The sequence below is a fragment of the Lissotriton helveticus genome, chromosome 4_1 (assembly GCF_964261635.1).
Source record: "Lissotriton helveticus chromosome 4_1, aLisHel1.1, whole genome shotgun sequence".
NCBI classification, from domain to species: domain Eukaryota; kingdom Metazoa; phylum Chordata; class Amphibia; order Caudata; family Salamandridae; genus Lissotriton; species Lissotriton helveticus.
The window spans coordinates 1266391914-1266409733 of record NC_136063.1 but is presented as its reverse complement, the minus strand read 5'-3'; positions in this window follow the sequence as shown (position 1 = coordinate 1266409733).

Sequence of the window (17820 nt, the reverse complement as noted above, 5' to 3'; positions counted from 1 at the left end):
GTCAAGACTGATTTGCATATGGCTGGGTCCAAACTGGGGTGGTGTGGAGGGCAAAAGAATGATGGATTAAACCCAGATCCTTGTGACTGGGGTTGAATATTTGTATTGTCCAGCATTCCGTCCATCAATTGTTTCTTCTGCATATGTCACCCTAAGTGGGGTTTCCCCAAACGTGGGTCCAGTGCTCACTACACCACTGGATTCAAGCTATCCTGGCTAATGAAGTGTGATGCCCTGAAACCAGTCCCAGGGTGCTTGGTTCCGGTCCAGGGAGGGCCTGGCTTGGCAGTTCAGGCTGGACTGTTCCCAAAATGGAACAGGGTCAAGACTGATTTGCATATGGCTGGGTCCAAACTTGGGGGGAGTGGAGAGCAAAAGAATGATGGATTAAACCCAGATCCTTGTGACAGGGGGTGAATGTTTGCATTGTCCAGCATTCCGTCCATCAATTGTTTCTTGTGCATATTTCTCCCTAAGTGGGAAGGGTATGTCCAGACGTGGGTACAGTGCTCACTATACCACTGGATCCAAGCTAGCCTGGCTGATGAAGGGTGGTTCCCTGAAACCGGTCCCAGGATGTTTGTTTCTGGTTCAAGGAGGGCCTGGCTTGTCAGTTGGGGCTGGACTCTTCCCATAAGGAACAGGGTCAAGACTGATTTGGCTATGGCTGGGTCCATACTGGGGTAGTGTGGTGAGCAAAAGAATGATGGATTAAACCCAGATCCTTGTGACTGGGGGTGAATGTTTGCATTCTCCAGTATTCCGTTCATCAATTGTTTCTTTTGCATAGGTCACTCTAAGTGGGAAGGGTATGCCCAAATGTGGGTCCCGCGCTCACTACACCACTGGATTCAAGCTAGTCTGGCTGATGAAGGGTGATGCCCTGAAACCGGTCCCAGGATGCTTGTTTCCGGTCCAGGAAGGGCCTGGCTTGGCAGTTCGGGCTGGACTGTTCCAATAAGGAACAGGGTCAAGACTGTTTTTTTATATGGCTGTGTCCAAACTGGGGTGGTGTGGAGAGCAAAAGAATGATGGATTAAACCCAGATCCTTGTGACTGGGGGTGAGTATTTGCATTGTCCAGCATTCTGTCCATCAATTGTTTCTTTTGCCAATGTCGCCCTAAGTGGGTAGGGTATGCCCAGACGTGGGTCCAGTGCTCACTATACCACTGGATCCAAGCTAGCCTGGCTGATGAAGGGTGGTTCCCTGAAACCGGTCCCAGGATGTTTGTTTCTGGTTCAAGGAGGGCCTGGCTTGGCAGTTCGGGCTGGACTGTTCCCATACGGAACAGGGTCAAGACTGATTTGCATATGGCTGTGTCCAAACTGGGGTGGTGTGGTAAGCAAAAGAATGATGGATGAAACCCTGATCCTTGTGACTGGGGGTGAATATTTGCATTGTCCAGCATTCCGTCCATCAATTGTTTCTTTTGCATATGTCACCCTAAGTAGGAAGGGTATGCCCAGAAGTGGGTTCTGTGCTCACTACACCACTGGATTCAAGCTAGCCTGGCTGATGAAGGGTGATGCCCAGAAACAGGTCCCAGGACGCTTGTTTCGGGTCCAGGGATGGCCTGGCTTGGCAGTTCGGGCTGGACTGTTCCCATAAGGAACAGGGTCAAGACTGATTTTCATATAGCTGGGTCCAAACTTGGGTGGTGTGGAGAGCAAAAGAATGATCTATTAAACCCAGATCCTTGTGACTGGGGGTGAATGTTTGCATTGTCCAGCATTCCGTCCATCAATTGTTTCTTCTCTGAGATACACATCAACATTGCACAACTATCTTCATCACTTTCACTTGATATTGTCATGGAAGAACTGTTGGAAGAAGATTTAAATGTTGATCGACTTCGTTTGGTGTTGATTTGCCTCAGCTAATGTGGTTGCTTGACCTAATGTATGTGTGTCGAATGTTGCCTCTGTAACGTTCTTGCACCGTGATGCACTTACTTTTTCCTCCACCTTGCAGGCCAACACAAAATGATTTGCCTTTCCACAGCCTTTGCATATCTACCCAATGCCGAAACATTTACCTTCATGTTGAAACAAAAATCCACACCTGAAATACAAGTTATTTTTCTGTGGATAATACACACTGATTTTCTCTGCAGTGATTTGACTAATTTCTCACATCCATGACTAACTCACTCTGGGCATCTTCGGCCTACATGTCAGAAGCTTGTCCATCAGCAGACTCTTGAGCTCTGGCAGCCATGAGAACTCGCTCCAGACTCAGAGTTTCTCTCAGCATTCTTCGTCTAAATGAAACTGACAAGAATCTGTCAATCACTATGAGGTGTATAGCTTCATCATCAATAAATTAATTGAACTTGCAGTGTTTGATGAGCGTATCCAGTATATCAACAAATTCATCAATGGTCTCAATTGCTTACTGTTATTCTTGACTGAAGATGTACCTTTCATAATTTACATTTGGCATTGTATTGAACTTGACATTCAAGGCTGCTGTGATTTGATTGTATGTAATTTTGTCAGCTCACAGCATTTTCTTTATGACTTCTTTTACACCTTGTCCAGCAAGATTCTTAAGGTCCTTAATATTCTGATTGTTGTTCTTTAATCACATGAATGAAATCATCAAATGTCTCTATCCAGGCAGTCTATCTGTCGCAAATATCCAACCTTTTGGTGGTATTGAATGGCGGTTGTGGTTTCTAAAAGGCAGCAGCATTATAACTATTGGTGGAACCTAGTGAGGTGGAGAATAGAGTTATTTCTGGCGCTGCTTAGTCATCATCTCTATGCAAACCATCTCTGAGGCCTTGCGGCTTGCTGGCCTCTGAATCAACTGTGAGGCTGACAGGAAATGTGACCCCTTTCTGGGTCTCCATTGGAAAAGCAAAGTTTGGAATTTTTCTGAGCCTCACCCTGCAGCTTTAGTGGGGTGCCGCTTCGAGTATAGATGACTCTGCAAGCACACTCCAGGGTGTTTTTCTGGGGTCACTTTGTCCAGGGTTGTGGCATGATGACTCTTTCTACTCAATACTGATAAATAAATGACTGTTTCTTGCATCACTTTGGCTTTAGGCGTCTCTTTGTGCTATCTGACACCTGGTTGATCTCCGCCTCGCAGCGCTTCGGTTCACACTGTTATCTTGCACTTTGCTGCTCATTCAAAACCTGGTTGCATCTGCTTATAGGGCTATCACTCCATATGATTTTATGGCTTTGAGTTGCGTAGTAGTGCAGTACCTCTTTGTGCAACCTTCCCAGCAGGTCTCAGCCACTGATGTGTTGACTTCACAGTCGAGCTTTCATTAACATCAAGTGCTTTTCACAGAACTTTTTCAGCACTTTGAATGAGGCACACATGGCATGCACGAGCAATTTGCTGGATCACGGCAAACTCTCAGGGAGAGCACTTTCGATCTTCAGGTTACTTATCCCATATCTCATCCCCAAATGTAGCATCCTCCCTAGCTCAAGTACTTGTCAATACCACACGCAGCGCTTAGTATAGAATGTCTTTATTCTTCTATGTGTAATTGCGAACGCATTCTAAACCTGCATTTACTTCACTACGCTCTAATACTTACGTCACAGTTCTATGGAGTCCATATCAGGAGCCACACTGGTTCCATCATTACAGACTCACACAATGCTACACGTGGTACAAGTACCAGTACTGGGGCACCAAAATGGCTGACAGGAGAAAAAGCTTCATTGGCTAATTAGAAGTCCCTATTTTGCAAGCTTTTGGTACTCTGGGACTCCAGCAGAACCAATCGTGCAGATATACCCAACCTTTAAAACTCATCATACCAACCCCGAGCACTTCTTTAAATGCTAATTTTGAAAAACCGGCTGATTGGATTTACATCAAATCACAAAAGCATGCTTTCTGAGGAAAGGTCTAACTTTCTGGCAAATATGTTGTAATTCCATTCAGCAACTATCCTGTATCATAGAGCAACGTTTTCGATGATAATTAGCATGGGAAATCAACATTCTGAGACCCCCCCTTTTTCTTGTGCCCTACTCCCCCTTTTGACAGAAAGTGCAAACGTTCCATAAAAGAGCCAAGGTGGATCAAAACAGTTTGTAATGTTTAGTGCTGGCTCATCAAATGGAGGCAAAGTTATTAGTGAAACAATAATGCTCTTCCTATGAAAACTCTGACCTAAATATAACTACACAATGGTGACTGGCATGCTGTAAAATAAATATCTATTGCAGCTCCAACAGCTGTAGTGCCACTGGGCCCTTTTGATCACTAATATTTATTTTGTATCACTCACCTTGTTTCTCATTCATTTGTTCCTCTGATGGATCTTCAATCATGCCAAGAGGGGTCGGACATAGTAGATCCAACTCCAGTTATCAAAAGAGGACCAGGAATTGGGTAACTGACCTACAAACCTGTACTTAGATTCTTATATATATATAAAACCCTCGAAACTAGGCTATATAAGTAAAGTATTATCACTGCCAGACAAAATCGCCGGAAGAAATTTACTCTAACTAGGATCAATCAAAATGATTCAGTTAGAGCTCTGCAGAATAATAACGTTATTATCTGCTGTCCAGCGATCTCTCTATCAGAATGCCCTCTAATCATTCAGAACCCAATTGAAATGCACAATCAATTATTGGAGACAAATCGTGGAGAAACAGAAACAGGATTTAAGGATGGTTAGTTTTGTCATAATTTTTAAAGGAGTAATTACATCCAGATCAGGCATTTAAGATCTAAAGTGCAATTGAACAAGTCGTTTTCAGGTTGGTCATTAATTACCAAAGATCAGAAAAGGTCAGGATGGGACAAGAACCATGACAGTTCAAGTGCACTCTCCCAGGATAGGGAAAGGAGTCCGGGACTAGCACCCACAGCGTAGGCGTCAACCAGCAGGATCTTTAAGGAAGTTCCAAAAGAGAAACGGTGTATGCCTGTGTCCAAGAGAAGAAGAAGGGCAGAGCAAGAGGCTCCCTTTTCATCAAATCAATGAATACTATAATCCTCAAGTTACGGGGTGACTCCTCCTGGGTCACCTAATCTGATCAGTTCACTAAGTCCATTGGCCAGTTCGTGTAGGGTGATTTTCATGCAGCATAAAGAAGACACATATTATATCAAAAAGGTGGTGATCATCACGTAAGTTGTCAAGCCATCCAGTGTATATTACTTTCAAACAATAGTCCTTTGCAAGAAGAGCATGAGTGAGTTCACTGGGACAGTTTCCCACGGCAAATGTTCCCAAAGTAGCAAAATGTTGCAAACAGTCCTAGTATGTGAATGGGAACTCTACCTATGAGAGATAGGGCCATATTATCAAACATTATTGCCGCTTTAGCGGCAGGAAACTGCTGCTAAAGTGGCGATAAGGGGCTTTATAATATGCCCTAGAGAATTCCAATAGAAGCCCAGGTTCTCGTGTCAGGACATCAAACCTGGGCTTCTATTGGAATTCTCTAGGGCATATTATCAAGCCCCTTATCACTGCTTTAGCGGCAGTTTCCTGCCGCTAAAGCGGCGATAATGTTTGCGCCGTTCTTGATAATATGGCCCATAGTTTCTTTTCACATTGTAAGTTTATGAAACCTTTCCATGAGCGCAGAATCAAGCAAAGTAAGGAAACATGCAGGCCTACATTCAACTTGGTTAGTTAAATAAAGAATAAAATAATGGAAATATACATTTCATTTATACATTTTGGGACATTATATATTTCTTTGGATTTGTTTGCACTCATAAAGCATTTTAGTTTTGTTGTAAATAGCACATGTAACTATGACCTATTACTGCATTTTCAAAGTACCAACGTGTAAAATTATTTCAAAACAAATGGTTAATTTTGTTTCTAGTAATTTATTTTAGTACATTTATGAAGAATGTTCTCAGAACGTTTCAGAGCCTTTGGAGTTAGTATAAACATACAGCACCCTTTTCTCTTTTCTCACTTGAATCATAATTTCATGACTGGAAAAACATGGGGTTTAGAATGAAACTTTTCAATATCACACATTAACATCTCTGAATCCTGTTAAACTTTATAAAGTCTTCACATGCATCATTATTTGATAAGAATGGTAAAAAGCGTGTACCACCTAAATACATTAAAATTACCTTTTGGTTGATACACATTGAATTAGCAACTAAAACGGGTTGCACTATGAACCTATATTATTTATTGTATATATTTCCATCTATCCTACAATGTATCTGCCTGCTTTTTGGAGGCAGTAACTAAGTCTTCTCATGATTGCTCTCATGATTCTTCATCTTATAGTTAGTATAGTTAGCACTATTGGTGCACGTTTGTCATTTTTCTTTCAAATGTGTCATAACCGGTTTTTGCTAATCAGTTTATCTGCTTCCTCACTCCAAAATGCAAACCAGCATAACTTCAGAAGACATAGACATACAGAAGGTGTGTATTTTGCAGCCACAATATCTCCCTTTACTTCTAGAGCCTTTGTCTTCATCCATTCAAGTATCACGCTATAAACGATTTTTTCCCCTGTTTTAGAGGTTTTGGGGCTCATTCACAGAGGCATGCAAAACGTGTTACAGTGCATAAAAAGTACTCTACATGAGTATTCCAAAATGGTTTTGTGGCTATAGAGTCCATCTACTCTCTTAGAAGCAAAAGTAAATTCATTGGAGCAGTGTAGATAAATGTGAGCATTGTGCCACTTAAGCGGAATCTGAAATGCATGGTTCTCCATGACTTTTCAGTCTCCCACCAAAAACTATGCATTTTAATGGGCAGATGTATATTTTATTGGGGCTAGCTCTAGGCCTACCACCAGGGCCCCCTTAATTCTATACAGTCTTTGCTCTATCCTCATTATGTTGTTGACGGGGCCCCTTTCGGAATTTTATTCAAAAGGCGTTTCAGTGCTGGCAGCCACACCCACATCCTGGAGAAATAAAAAACACATTTCAGATGAGACAAAACACAAACTGATTTAGAAGCATTTCAAAGCGACACCAGCTCCAGTCTTCAAACGCGTTCTCATCTAGCAACGCGTCAAAATGACGCAGGCGATGAAGTTTTATAAACTGGTTATGACAAGTGAGTAAAAAATACAAACGAACGCAGAAATCTGCTATTTAATGCTGTAAACGCCTGTATTTACTCGGTTTTTCTATCTGTCATGCGAGTCGTATAACCTTCTCATTTTCAGAGACTGGCACAGGCTGTTCTGCATGTGGTTTCCAGAATCAGCAAATTATATTGGCAGAACAAAGCTGTCATATTTTGTGGTATTTTGTTACATCCATTATTTCACTTAAGCTTAGACTCCTCTCTTGCAAAATCAAATTGCATGGGAAAAATAACACTGCCTTGTATAGCATGGGGAAAATAAACCTGCCTTGTTTTCCAACATTAAACAAAATATGATAACTTTCTCCTCCCAGCAGAATAGAATCTTGTGCATTGAGACGTAGGAAGGCTTTTGCATATCAATTGACAAGCATAAGTAATCATTTCATGCTAAAAGCATACACGACATTATGGCAATGTGGGTTTATTTGGGCAGTTAGACGATTCCACGCTTTGACACAGTGTTAAAGATTATTTTACCTCTTCTCTTCATGCCATACCCAACTAAGCAGATAGTGATTGAAAGGGGCTGTTATGAGGATCTGTAAGTAGAACAAACAACACCTAAGTGGGTTCAAAGAGCAGGGCCAGCCCAGCCATTATGCCAGTGGCATGTTCCTGGTAGGCTGCAGTAAATAACCATCAACAAAAGAAGGAAGGAGGAGATGGAAGCTGTAGGTCGAAGAGGGCCTGATCGACCAGATCAGGGGACCTGATTGATCACCAGCAAAAGCCCTCACACACCCAGAACGGTGTCATGCTTCATCATCGGGCAGCTCCTCATTGGGCTAGTGCCGCAATGTCCAACGGGCCCCATGATGGGCTCTGTGCCGGAGATGTTTACAGTAAGATGCTGTGATGAAGAGTGTTGGTGAGGTTGTCGTATGTGTAGGGTGGTGAAGTGTGTGATTAAAAATGTATAATGCAGGGATCCACGAAATTCTTACCACCCAGCATCCCCACAAATCTCCTAACAAAAAAAGGTACCCAACTTGTATGGCTGAGTATATTATCGTCTGCTACAGGAAAGAGAGAAAGCGCAAAATGGAGATATCAAGGTTTCACTATAAAATTGACACATTTTGGCAATGTGGGAATCAGTGCTATTTGAAACTGGGCTCACCAGCTATCCAGACAAACCTACCAAACCAAAATAGCTCTGAAACCTACACATCTAGGGGACTTCAGACTTTTGTAACTTGTATGGATTCCAGTACAATGTCTTAAACAGATGGTCCTGCAAACCTCAAACTTTGGCTAAAATCAACCAATTTCTTCAGATTTCTTGTGAGGGAATGTACTGGAATAAGTGGGATTCGCAAAAAAACTACCAACAGCTTTCCCACAGTTCTGCCAATATACACAATGAAAATGGTACTCCACATGTGTGACTGGGCCTTTGACCCACTACAGAAAAGACTCCAACACACACTAACACATCAAGATTTTTGTCTTGAAAACTGACCCATTTTGGCAATGTGAGTAGCTGCAATGTTTGTGCCTGGCTTGGCCACAACCTGAGGCTAGGGAACTCTAACAAACCCAGGGATTTCTGAAAACTAGACAACTAGGGGATTCAATGGGGGTGTGACTTGTGTGGATCCCAAAAAGGTTAAATACCCACAGTTCTCTACATATTTCAAATTGTGGCTAAATCATGCATTTCCTCACACTTCTGTCAGAAACATTTCTGGAATCTGCAGGGATTTACAAAATTCCTGACACCGAGCGAACCCCCCCGGAAGAGCAGATTTGGGTCTTTTCATGTATCCCCCCCACCCTAGAGGGATCAGAAAGCACACCATACCATCAGGGAAAATGCGAGAAACAGAATGGGATGCAGGGTTTGCTTATCCTGGCACTTCACTTCATCTCCAATGACCAGGCTCCAGGAAGTCTTTCTGCCATCTAGGGGAGGCAAAATGAGGGAATAACTATCTCTTTATTGATCTGTATGTAAAAAATATAGCCAAAAGAAGTCACATTTTCTTGCACTTGCCATGGGGAAGTTCTAGGCCACAGGGGATGGAGGGAAGTGAAAGCCTGTTGGATATTTAGCAGTGAGTATGGGGTGCTGATGCCTGGGCAGGCTGACCTCAAATTATTTCTTTTTTATAAATAGGATTTCCCCATGTCTAGTGGGCTTTGTGTTCCTTCAAGGACTGCAGATTATGTGTATTCCCCAAATTAAGAAAGCCTTCCAGTTATATCATGTCTTTCAATTGCCACCCAACTATAAACCAGGCCCCAGATGCTAAAAAGAAAATGCATGCTTTATGGGACCTTTTTTGGTGTTTCGAAATAGTGGTAGTATTTCATGTATTAGTAGACAAGTATTGTCGTGTAGTTAGTAGGACCCCCCCAGGAACTAAGGGCCATATTATCAAGAAAGGGCAATACATTATCGCCGCTTTTATCAGCAGGAAACTGCCGCTAAAGCAGCGATAATGGGCTTGATAATATGCCCTTGTGAATTCCCATAGAAGCCCAGGTTAACACCAGAACCTGGGCTTCTATGGGAATTTACAAGGGCATATTATCAAGCCCATTATCGCCGCTTTAGCTGCAGTTTCCTGCCGATAAAAGCGGCGATAATGAATCGCCCTTTCTTGATAATATGGCCCTGCGTGTTTTGGATGACCTAAACTGAGGGCTTGGTGTGTAGACAGATTATGGACTCCCCCACAGGATGAGTCAGCCGTTAGACCAGCTAGCTGGACAGTGCTACTACCACCCCCCTGTATTATACAGCAGTGTAGGTAGTTTCTGGCAACCACTGAACATGACAACCCTGATTTCTCAGGTATCATGGAAACAATACAGTATCTTTTGCTCAGTCATTCATGCTTACTTTTCTCAGAATACACATAGAAGGACTTTTGGAACGGTTTCAATAATTATTTATTGATCAAGCGTCAGTCTAGTATGAAACATATTCGCTGCGATAATCAAAAGACATGAGCAGAAAAATGTGACTGCTAGCACCAATATCATAAATAGTAGATACATTTCTACCATTGTGCTAATAAAATGAGTAATAGCAGATTATATAAAACAATAGCATTGGCGTACTCCTACGATACGTAGCCTACCTAAATGTACTTAGCCTAGATATGTAGGTGAAGCATGTTTATGTAAGTGCTAGGATATAGCCTAATGGAGCCAAGAATCCCCCGGGAAGTGCTAACCCCTCACCTGATGGTTCTGAATGAAGGACCCTGTCTCGGCGTTGAGGATGGCTCCCCACAAGGGATGTCAGGACTCTGCCTGTCGAAGGATCAGCCTGCAGAGTCTCAGTCAAGTCTGGAAGGAATTCCCCTCTGTGTTTGGGGGGTTGTGAGGGTATTTTATACTAAAGTGGTCACTCCACGGTTTCTTTCAGAATCAATATGTTTATGTATGTCAGGTACAGGGATTAAGATAGGGTACCGAGAGCCTGGTGTCGAAGAGGCAGAAGTAAGCTACTAGGTAAATGGTCTCCTGTGTATGACGGTTATGTCTTGTGGATGGGACAAAATGTATGTAATCGGTATGTACATGATGGAACTATCCTAAAGGACGTGACAGTATTATAACCAAATAATGGGACATTTCACTTTTATGTCATTTATGGTCCACAGTTGGAGATGACAGACACTATTCTTGATAGAGGTAAGCATATTCTCACAATCAAATGTTCATGTCAGTCATACTAGCTGATTACTGCAAGTAAAATAGAATATGAAGACCATGTGGATATTCATTTTGGGTATATTGCCTATTGTACAAAATAAAGACTTCACTATTGAAGCCTTCTAAAATTGAATCTGTAACGTGAAAAGAGAGAAGCAAACAACAAAGGAAAATCCTTTTGATGGCAACTTCATTTAAATTAGAACCAATCATGTAATGCTGCCATGTTGTCCTTCCAACTTGTGAGTAGATTTCTAGATGATTTATGCTTTAGTTGAGTAATGTTGGCAAGGGCAATAGGAGCCACTGAAATAATTGTTGGGGATGTGAGCGAATGTATTTGTGGTCTAGGGAAATTGAAAACAGTAAGACATTATTCATTTATTTGACAAACATATGTTACACTATTTTTTGCTTCATTCCTTTTTGTTGAATGAGCATCAAAGCAAAACAATGCAACTAATGACAGGTAAAGTGGGCAAGATTTCTGACGCTGCAACTCTATGCCACCAGGGGCACTGGAAAATCCACCACAACTTAAAATGGTCCATCTAGTTCTATGTTCTAGAATTTATATAGCGCATGGCTACCCAATGGGCCCCTCAGCGCTGGTAAGACCTTTGCTCTGAATAAGAATAACTGTGTGTCCCAAGAACAGATGGGTATCAGCAGTTCCCTAAAGTCCATTTCTGATTCCTCCTGTCTAATGTAGGAAGGGAGCTTGTTCCGGAGCTTGGGCACTAGAAATCTGAAGGAGCTTCCACCTCTCATTGGTTTCCTAATCCTGAGAGCCATAAGAAAGCCTTGACCCTCAGAAAGTAGGGTTCACATGGGGAATAGTGAGAGATAAGACGTTGGATTGGGATGGGTTATTTTCTATGTACAGCTCAATGGACCAAGTAGACGGCCTTGAAATGTATTTCTTTATGGACTGGTAGCCAGTGAAGGGCTGCCAGAGCAGGGGCAGCTGAGGTGTGCTTAGGGATTCTTAGAAGTGTGTGCTGCTCCAGTCTGTATTATTTGTAGTCAGTTGATGACATACTTAGGACTGCCTAGATAGAGGGAATTCCCATAGTCCAAGCACAAGTTGATAAGGCCCTGTACTATTCAGCGCAGGCTGATCGGAAGCCATCTCTAGAATTTTCTTAAGGCATGAAGAAGTCTGAACCAGCTTGCTGCCAACTTTTTTGCATGGATTTCCATAGTGAGCCTTTCATCGATCCAGAAACGTAAAAGCTTCACTGATGGCGCAGGTGCTGGGAGCAGAGCAAGCTCATTCGGACAACTAAGTTCATTCCAAAGGGATGGGTCATCTCCTACCACCAATACCTCTAGTTTATCTTCATTCAATTGTAGATGACTGTCCAACATCCAGCTAATAACAGGCTTGAGATAAGCATTCAGCTGCTTCAAGGTGTTCTATAGAGAGTGAGACAACAAATCTGAGTGTCGTCTGAATATGAGATAAGAGCAAACCCATATGTTTGCACAATTTCTGTCAGAGGGCGAACATAAAGATTAAAGATAAGGGGACAAAACAATGATCCCTGGGTTACTTCACAGCTTAATGCAAAGGTTGCAGATAGGGAGGTGTCCAGCTGGATTTGGAAGCTTCTGAACTTTAAAAAATCAGTTAGCCATTTGAGGACATTTACATATATTACTATCATCTTTATTCTCTAATTGAGGACTCGGTGAAAGACCGTATCAAAGGCGGCACTCAGGTCCAGCAGGATCATTGCTGCTGGGCTGCCCGGATCCTGGATTGATCTTAGTTCTTCAGTTACCACTAAAAGGGCAGTTTCAGCACTATTGCCTGGTCTGAACCCTGTCTGGGTAAGATGCAGGATCAAATGAGTTTCCAGGTGGGTGGAGTGGAGCGTGTTCACATATTTTTCAAGAACCTTACTCACTCCTGGGAGTAGTGATATGCAGTGGTAGTCTTCCGCCATCAAAGGACTGGTGGTGGGCTTTTTCAAGAGGGGTTTTACTACTGCATGTTACCATGCAGACTTGCTAGTGTTGGAAACCTCCTTAGATGGCTCTGTGTATAGTTTGGGTAAAGCGGTACGTGTATGACTGGCTAAAACACCCAATGTGTTACTAGTATGATGGTCGGTGTTAGTATTTGAAGGACGAGCAAGCAGGATGTTATTCACTTTTCCTAAGAAGATTTCAGCTAGTGAATCGCACCACTCACCTGAGAGTGTGGGCCGATATTGAGTTTTTGCTGTTGTCATAAAACTGTTAACAAGTTTAAGCAGTTCCTTTGAAGTATGTGGAGCATTTTCTGTTTTAATGCTAAAGTATGTAATCTTTGCTTCTGGAATGACATACTGATATTCTTTTGTTCCTCTTTTATGCAAAGCCTTACTTGACTCATCATACCTATTTCTCCACTGTCTTTCTGCTTTTTTTTGCTTCTCTCTTTAATTCATTAAGGTTAGTGGAGTACCAAAGAGTGCTATTTGTGGGACAACCTGATCCTAACATTTTCATAGGAATCAGGGCATCCAGTGAGCCTCTAAGCCAGCTCTCAAAGTTTTGGTATCTCTCATCTACTCCATCTTCTCTTCTAAATGTTGCATCTATAAAGGTTTTTTCCCAGATTTTGGCACTGTTTGATGATTTGAATAAGATAAAGAATGAAAGTGTCTCTCTTTCAGACCTTGATAACATATGGATGAAGGCCCAGAGCTACTAGGTCAAGAATGTTGAGATGTTAAAATGCAGAAAGAATACATTCTGCAAACCAGCAAAGCACATGAGGCCAGGCAAAATGTGTATACTGGCATGCACCTAAATCTATATTGATTGTTTGTTACACCATGTTTATTTCTCTCTAGAATATCTGGAACAATAGGGATTCTAGAAACGCCCGTAGGGAAAAGAGCAGTTTAATAGTGAAACCCCTAGCCTACATTATCTACTTAACACCTGAAATAATGATTTGGGTTGGAAATCCTCAAAAAGACATGGGAATACACATAAGTGCAGGAAGGTTGTATCTCAGGTTCAGACTCTATTCATGGACTAGTTAAATTACAATAGGTCTATGTCAAAAAGAAAAAAAGATGAAGTGGAGTACTATTTTTAAAAGATAAGATAATGTTCCTAAAAAACAATCTTTTACTTGACACTGGTAAAATTAAGCATACAATTATTGGGATGAAGGTAAAGAAAAGTATAAATAAAAAGAGAACTGATTTGGTGCAACAGAGGGTTTATTAAAAACAGGCACGAACCATTAGCTTAGAATAAAGTATAGAATTTGACATTACATTTGGAATCAGCAACTCCAAAACTAGGGAAAGATTTTCCAGAAGAAGTACTCTACACATTTCTGATTTTCCATGTTAGGTTGTGAAAGGGAATTTATTCACATTTTCACAAAAAATCCTCCCAAATATTGTCCAGTTCGTTCCTGGCAGGATTCTGGGTTTTAAAAGAATTGTCAGGATTTGACTGGAGGTCAGGCCATGAATTCCAGTGCTAACCCCGTTCCATCTCCTATCAGTCAAATTAGGTCTGAAATTAACTCCAGAATTGAAAGTGATTGCACGGGGGAGGGAGGGGACAGGAGAAAGAAAATACGAACTTTGTAAGCATCTCAGACCTCTAACCTCAGGAGCACAACTAGTGCAAGGCATGCGGCAAAGACTCTCGCCTGCATTGGACTGGATGGTAGCCCCTGTAATCCTATAAGACAGGGTACCATTAAGATGAATATACTTGTGTACAACAGGATCCAATGTTTTAAGAGTATCAGATAGAATGATACCAGGGCATGGAAGTGGATAGGCTGTGGCTAGTCACCAGACGTCCTGAATACAGTCCATGAACTGAATGTGAAGGTTCACCTCCTGTAGTAGAGATGCTGGGCAGCAGCGGCTAACAATTTGCAAATGGGGAGAGGGGGGCGCCGTGTGTCCAATTCACCTACCCAATGCAGCACTCCCGGTGATGGTGGCCTAACTGAAGTGACATCCACGAGCAGGAAAGGGAAGGACTACCCTTCCTGCCCAATGGAACGCGACTCCTGACCAATCCTGGAGCTGCTCTCAGCAGGAGGTGGAAGTAGGCTAACCCAGTGCGCATTTTGAGGCTTGGGGACTGTGTCAGCAATCCCCCGGCTGGACATGTGGACTGAAAGGGGCAGCAATAATCCTGCAATAGCAGGATTCAGCTCTGCACCCCTGCCTCATGCTCGCGCTGTACACAGCACTAGCTTGTGGAAAAACAAAATGGCGTTATTATGACCTGATGCAGGGATCCAGGATGACTTGGAGTGTTTGTAGTTGGAGCAGGAATTCTGAAATGGCAGCAAGTAAAGGTCCTGATATGTGGAAAGAAGTGTTAACCTGAGCTGCTTTAACCACAGAAGGAGAGTAAAACAAAAACAGGTTCATGGAACGCAAATGATATGAATTAAGCAACCAGAATCAAGGATCAATCAATTACTGTTGCCGGGCAAAGTGTAATGTTGTTACTGGTGCTTTAAACCTCCCAGCTATTACTGATCTGGAAGTACATGGAACCTTCAAGCTCCTTTCAGAATGTTCTGGTTTTTCTGGAATGTTATGGCTCTTCTGGAACATTCCAACTATTTCCACATTGCCCCAGAAGTACTACTCTGTGTTTCCCTGACTTCACCTCCCTTCAACTTCCCACCTTCCACTGGGCCATCTGCCACTGTGTTCAAGGTTGGCCCTTAGGAGGCAAGTATCATGGAACCTGACTCATTTGACTGTGTCCCTGCAACACTGGACATGAACCCCAGAGAGCACGAACTCTGGGATTCCTCATATTACTTCCACCAAAGGAGACCCTCTGTCTACACCATCTAACATCAAGACCTATTTTATTTGGGAATAGATGGTGGAATTACCTTATTAAGTGGGTACATAAATGAATGACTCAGTTTCCTAAGACGAGGTATCATAACCTTTCCAGGACATTTAATATTGTCACTGTCTCTGACTCTACAGGATTCAAGAATCTCCTCCATTTCATATTCATTTGACCTATCTATTACAATTGGAGGAGGTGGCATCTGGTCTGTGTTGGTTACTTTCTTAAACCTAGAGTTGTAAATTACTGGTGTTATGTGCCAATTAGCTGGTGATTTCAGGCTTCCATCAGAAATCCCGACTAAGCCAGTAATCTTGAAAGGGTCTCTCAAATCCGGAAAGGACTTTAGGGAGGGAACTATGGATAAATAGATTCTGAGAGGATAGCCAAACAAGATCATTCAATTTGTACTGGGGACCATCCTGGCTGTCTGAAGACTTTTTATGGCCTTTTTTTTGAGTGTCTGGGAAGTTATTAAGTATATTATGTACCATAGGTATTCAGCGTGGAGAAACATATTTCGGCCATCTACAAGGATGATACCACTATGAGCGCAAAGCGTAGAAAATCCTCTAGAACTTCAAAGGAATTGCTATAAAAAACTCCGCTGGGGAAAGCCATTGTGATGAGTGTTCCAGGTAGTCTTTTAAGAACCAATGAATATAATATTCTAGAGTTTGATTAACTTTCTATCTGACCGTCTGTTTGAAGGGGAAACTTGTAGAGAGGATGTGCATTACACCCAACTGAGTGGTAATTGTTTCCAAAATGTAGAAATAAACTGGGATTATCTTTTTAAAACGATAACCTAGGGAAATGCATGAATCAATCAATCAGGGATTTGTGAAGAAAACTACTCACCCGCAAGGGTCTCAAGGTGCTGGACGGGGGTTCCAGCAGCTACTTCCCATCCGAAGAGCCAGATCTTGAGCCTCGTCCTGACAGCCTGCAGTGTGGGAGTACGTCTGATGCTGAGGGGGAGTTCGTTCCAGATCTTGGCCTCAATGTAGGAGAAGACTCTACCTTCCTCGGGCTCTGCGGATGCGTGGGATTTCGGCCAGGGCAAGGTCGGCAGAATGGAGGTTTCTCGTGGGTGCGTAGAAAGATATTCTTTCATTCAGGTATTGGGGTCCGGTGTTGTGGAGGGAATTGTGGAGGGAATTGTAGGCGTGAGTGAGCAGCTTGAAGGTCATTCTCTTTTTGACAGGGAACCAGTGGAGGTCTGATAGGTGCTGGGTGTTGTGGTCTTGTCTTGGGATTCCGAGGACGAGTCTGGCTGCAGCGTTATGGATGGTTTGGAGTATGAGGAGTAGAGATGTGTTGATTCGGGCGTAGAGGTCGTTCCTGTAGTCTAGTCAGCTGTTTATGAATGCGTGGGTGACGGTCTTTCTGGATTCTGGATTATCCATTTGAAGCTCTTGCAGAGGACGAGGACTTCCATTTTCTCCAAGTTGAGCTTCAGGCAGCTGCTGCTCATCCAGGAAGCAACATCTTTCATTCCTTCCTGGAAACTGTGTCTGGTGATGTCGAGTTCCTTGGACTACGCTGAGTCTGTGTTTTCTGACAATGGAGGCGAGGGAGGCCATGTAGATGATGAAGAGCATTGGGCTGGGTGAGAATCCTTGGGGTACTCCACAGCTGATGTCTGTGGGTTCGGAGAGGAAGGGTGGGAGTCTGATTCTTTGAGTTTGACTGTTGAGGAAGGAGTGGATCCAGTCTAGGGCAGTGCCCTGTATGTTGGCATCGTGGAGTCTGGCGGCTAGTGTGTGTGGTGGGAGATGGTGTCAAAGGCTGCTGAGAGGTCTAGTAGGATGAGGGCAGCCATGTGGCCTTGGTCAAGGAGGGTGCAGATGTCATCCATGGCGGCCAGGAGGGCAGTATCGGTGCTGTGGTCGGCACAAGGAGATTACATGACAAGCCCTGTAACACAGGATGTTGAGCGTCCCTGCCAAGACTCGAACCTGGTTCCCCAGCTTCGAGGTTGACTGCTCTAGTGTTAGGCCACATCCTCTCCCCTAGTATACTGGTGCTTGCAAATCGACTTTGACAAGGGGGAAGTCAAGATTGAGTACAGTTGCAGCCTCCATCATAGAGGTACACAGAATTCAACCTGGATGGGTCACTGATCAAGAAGTCATTGCATCTGATAGGGCTGCTTTCCCTATGGACCAATCAGCATATGCTTCTAAAACCTTCATACTGTAAGGCCTTAACATGGTAGTA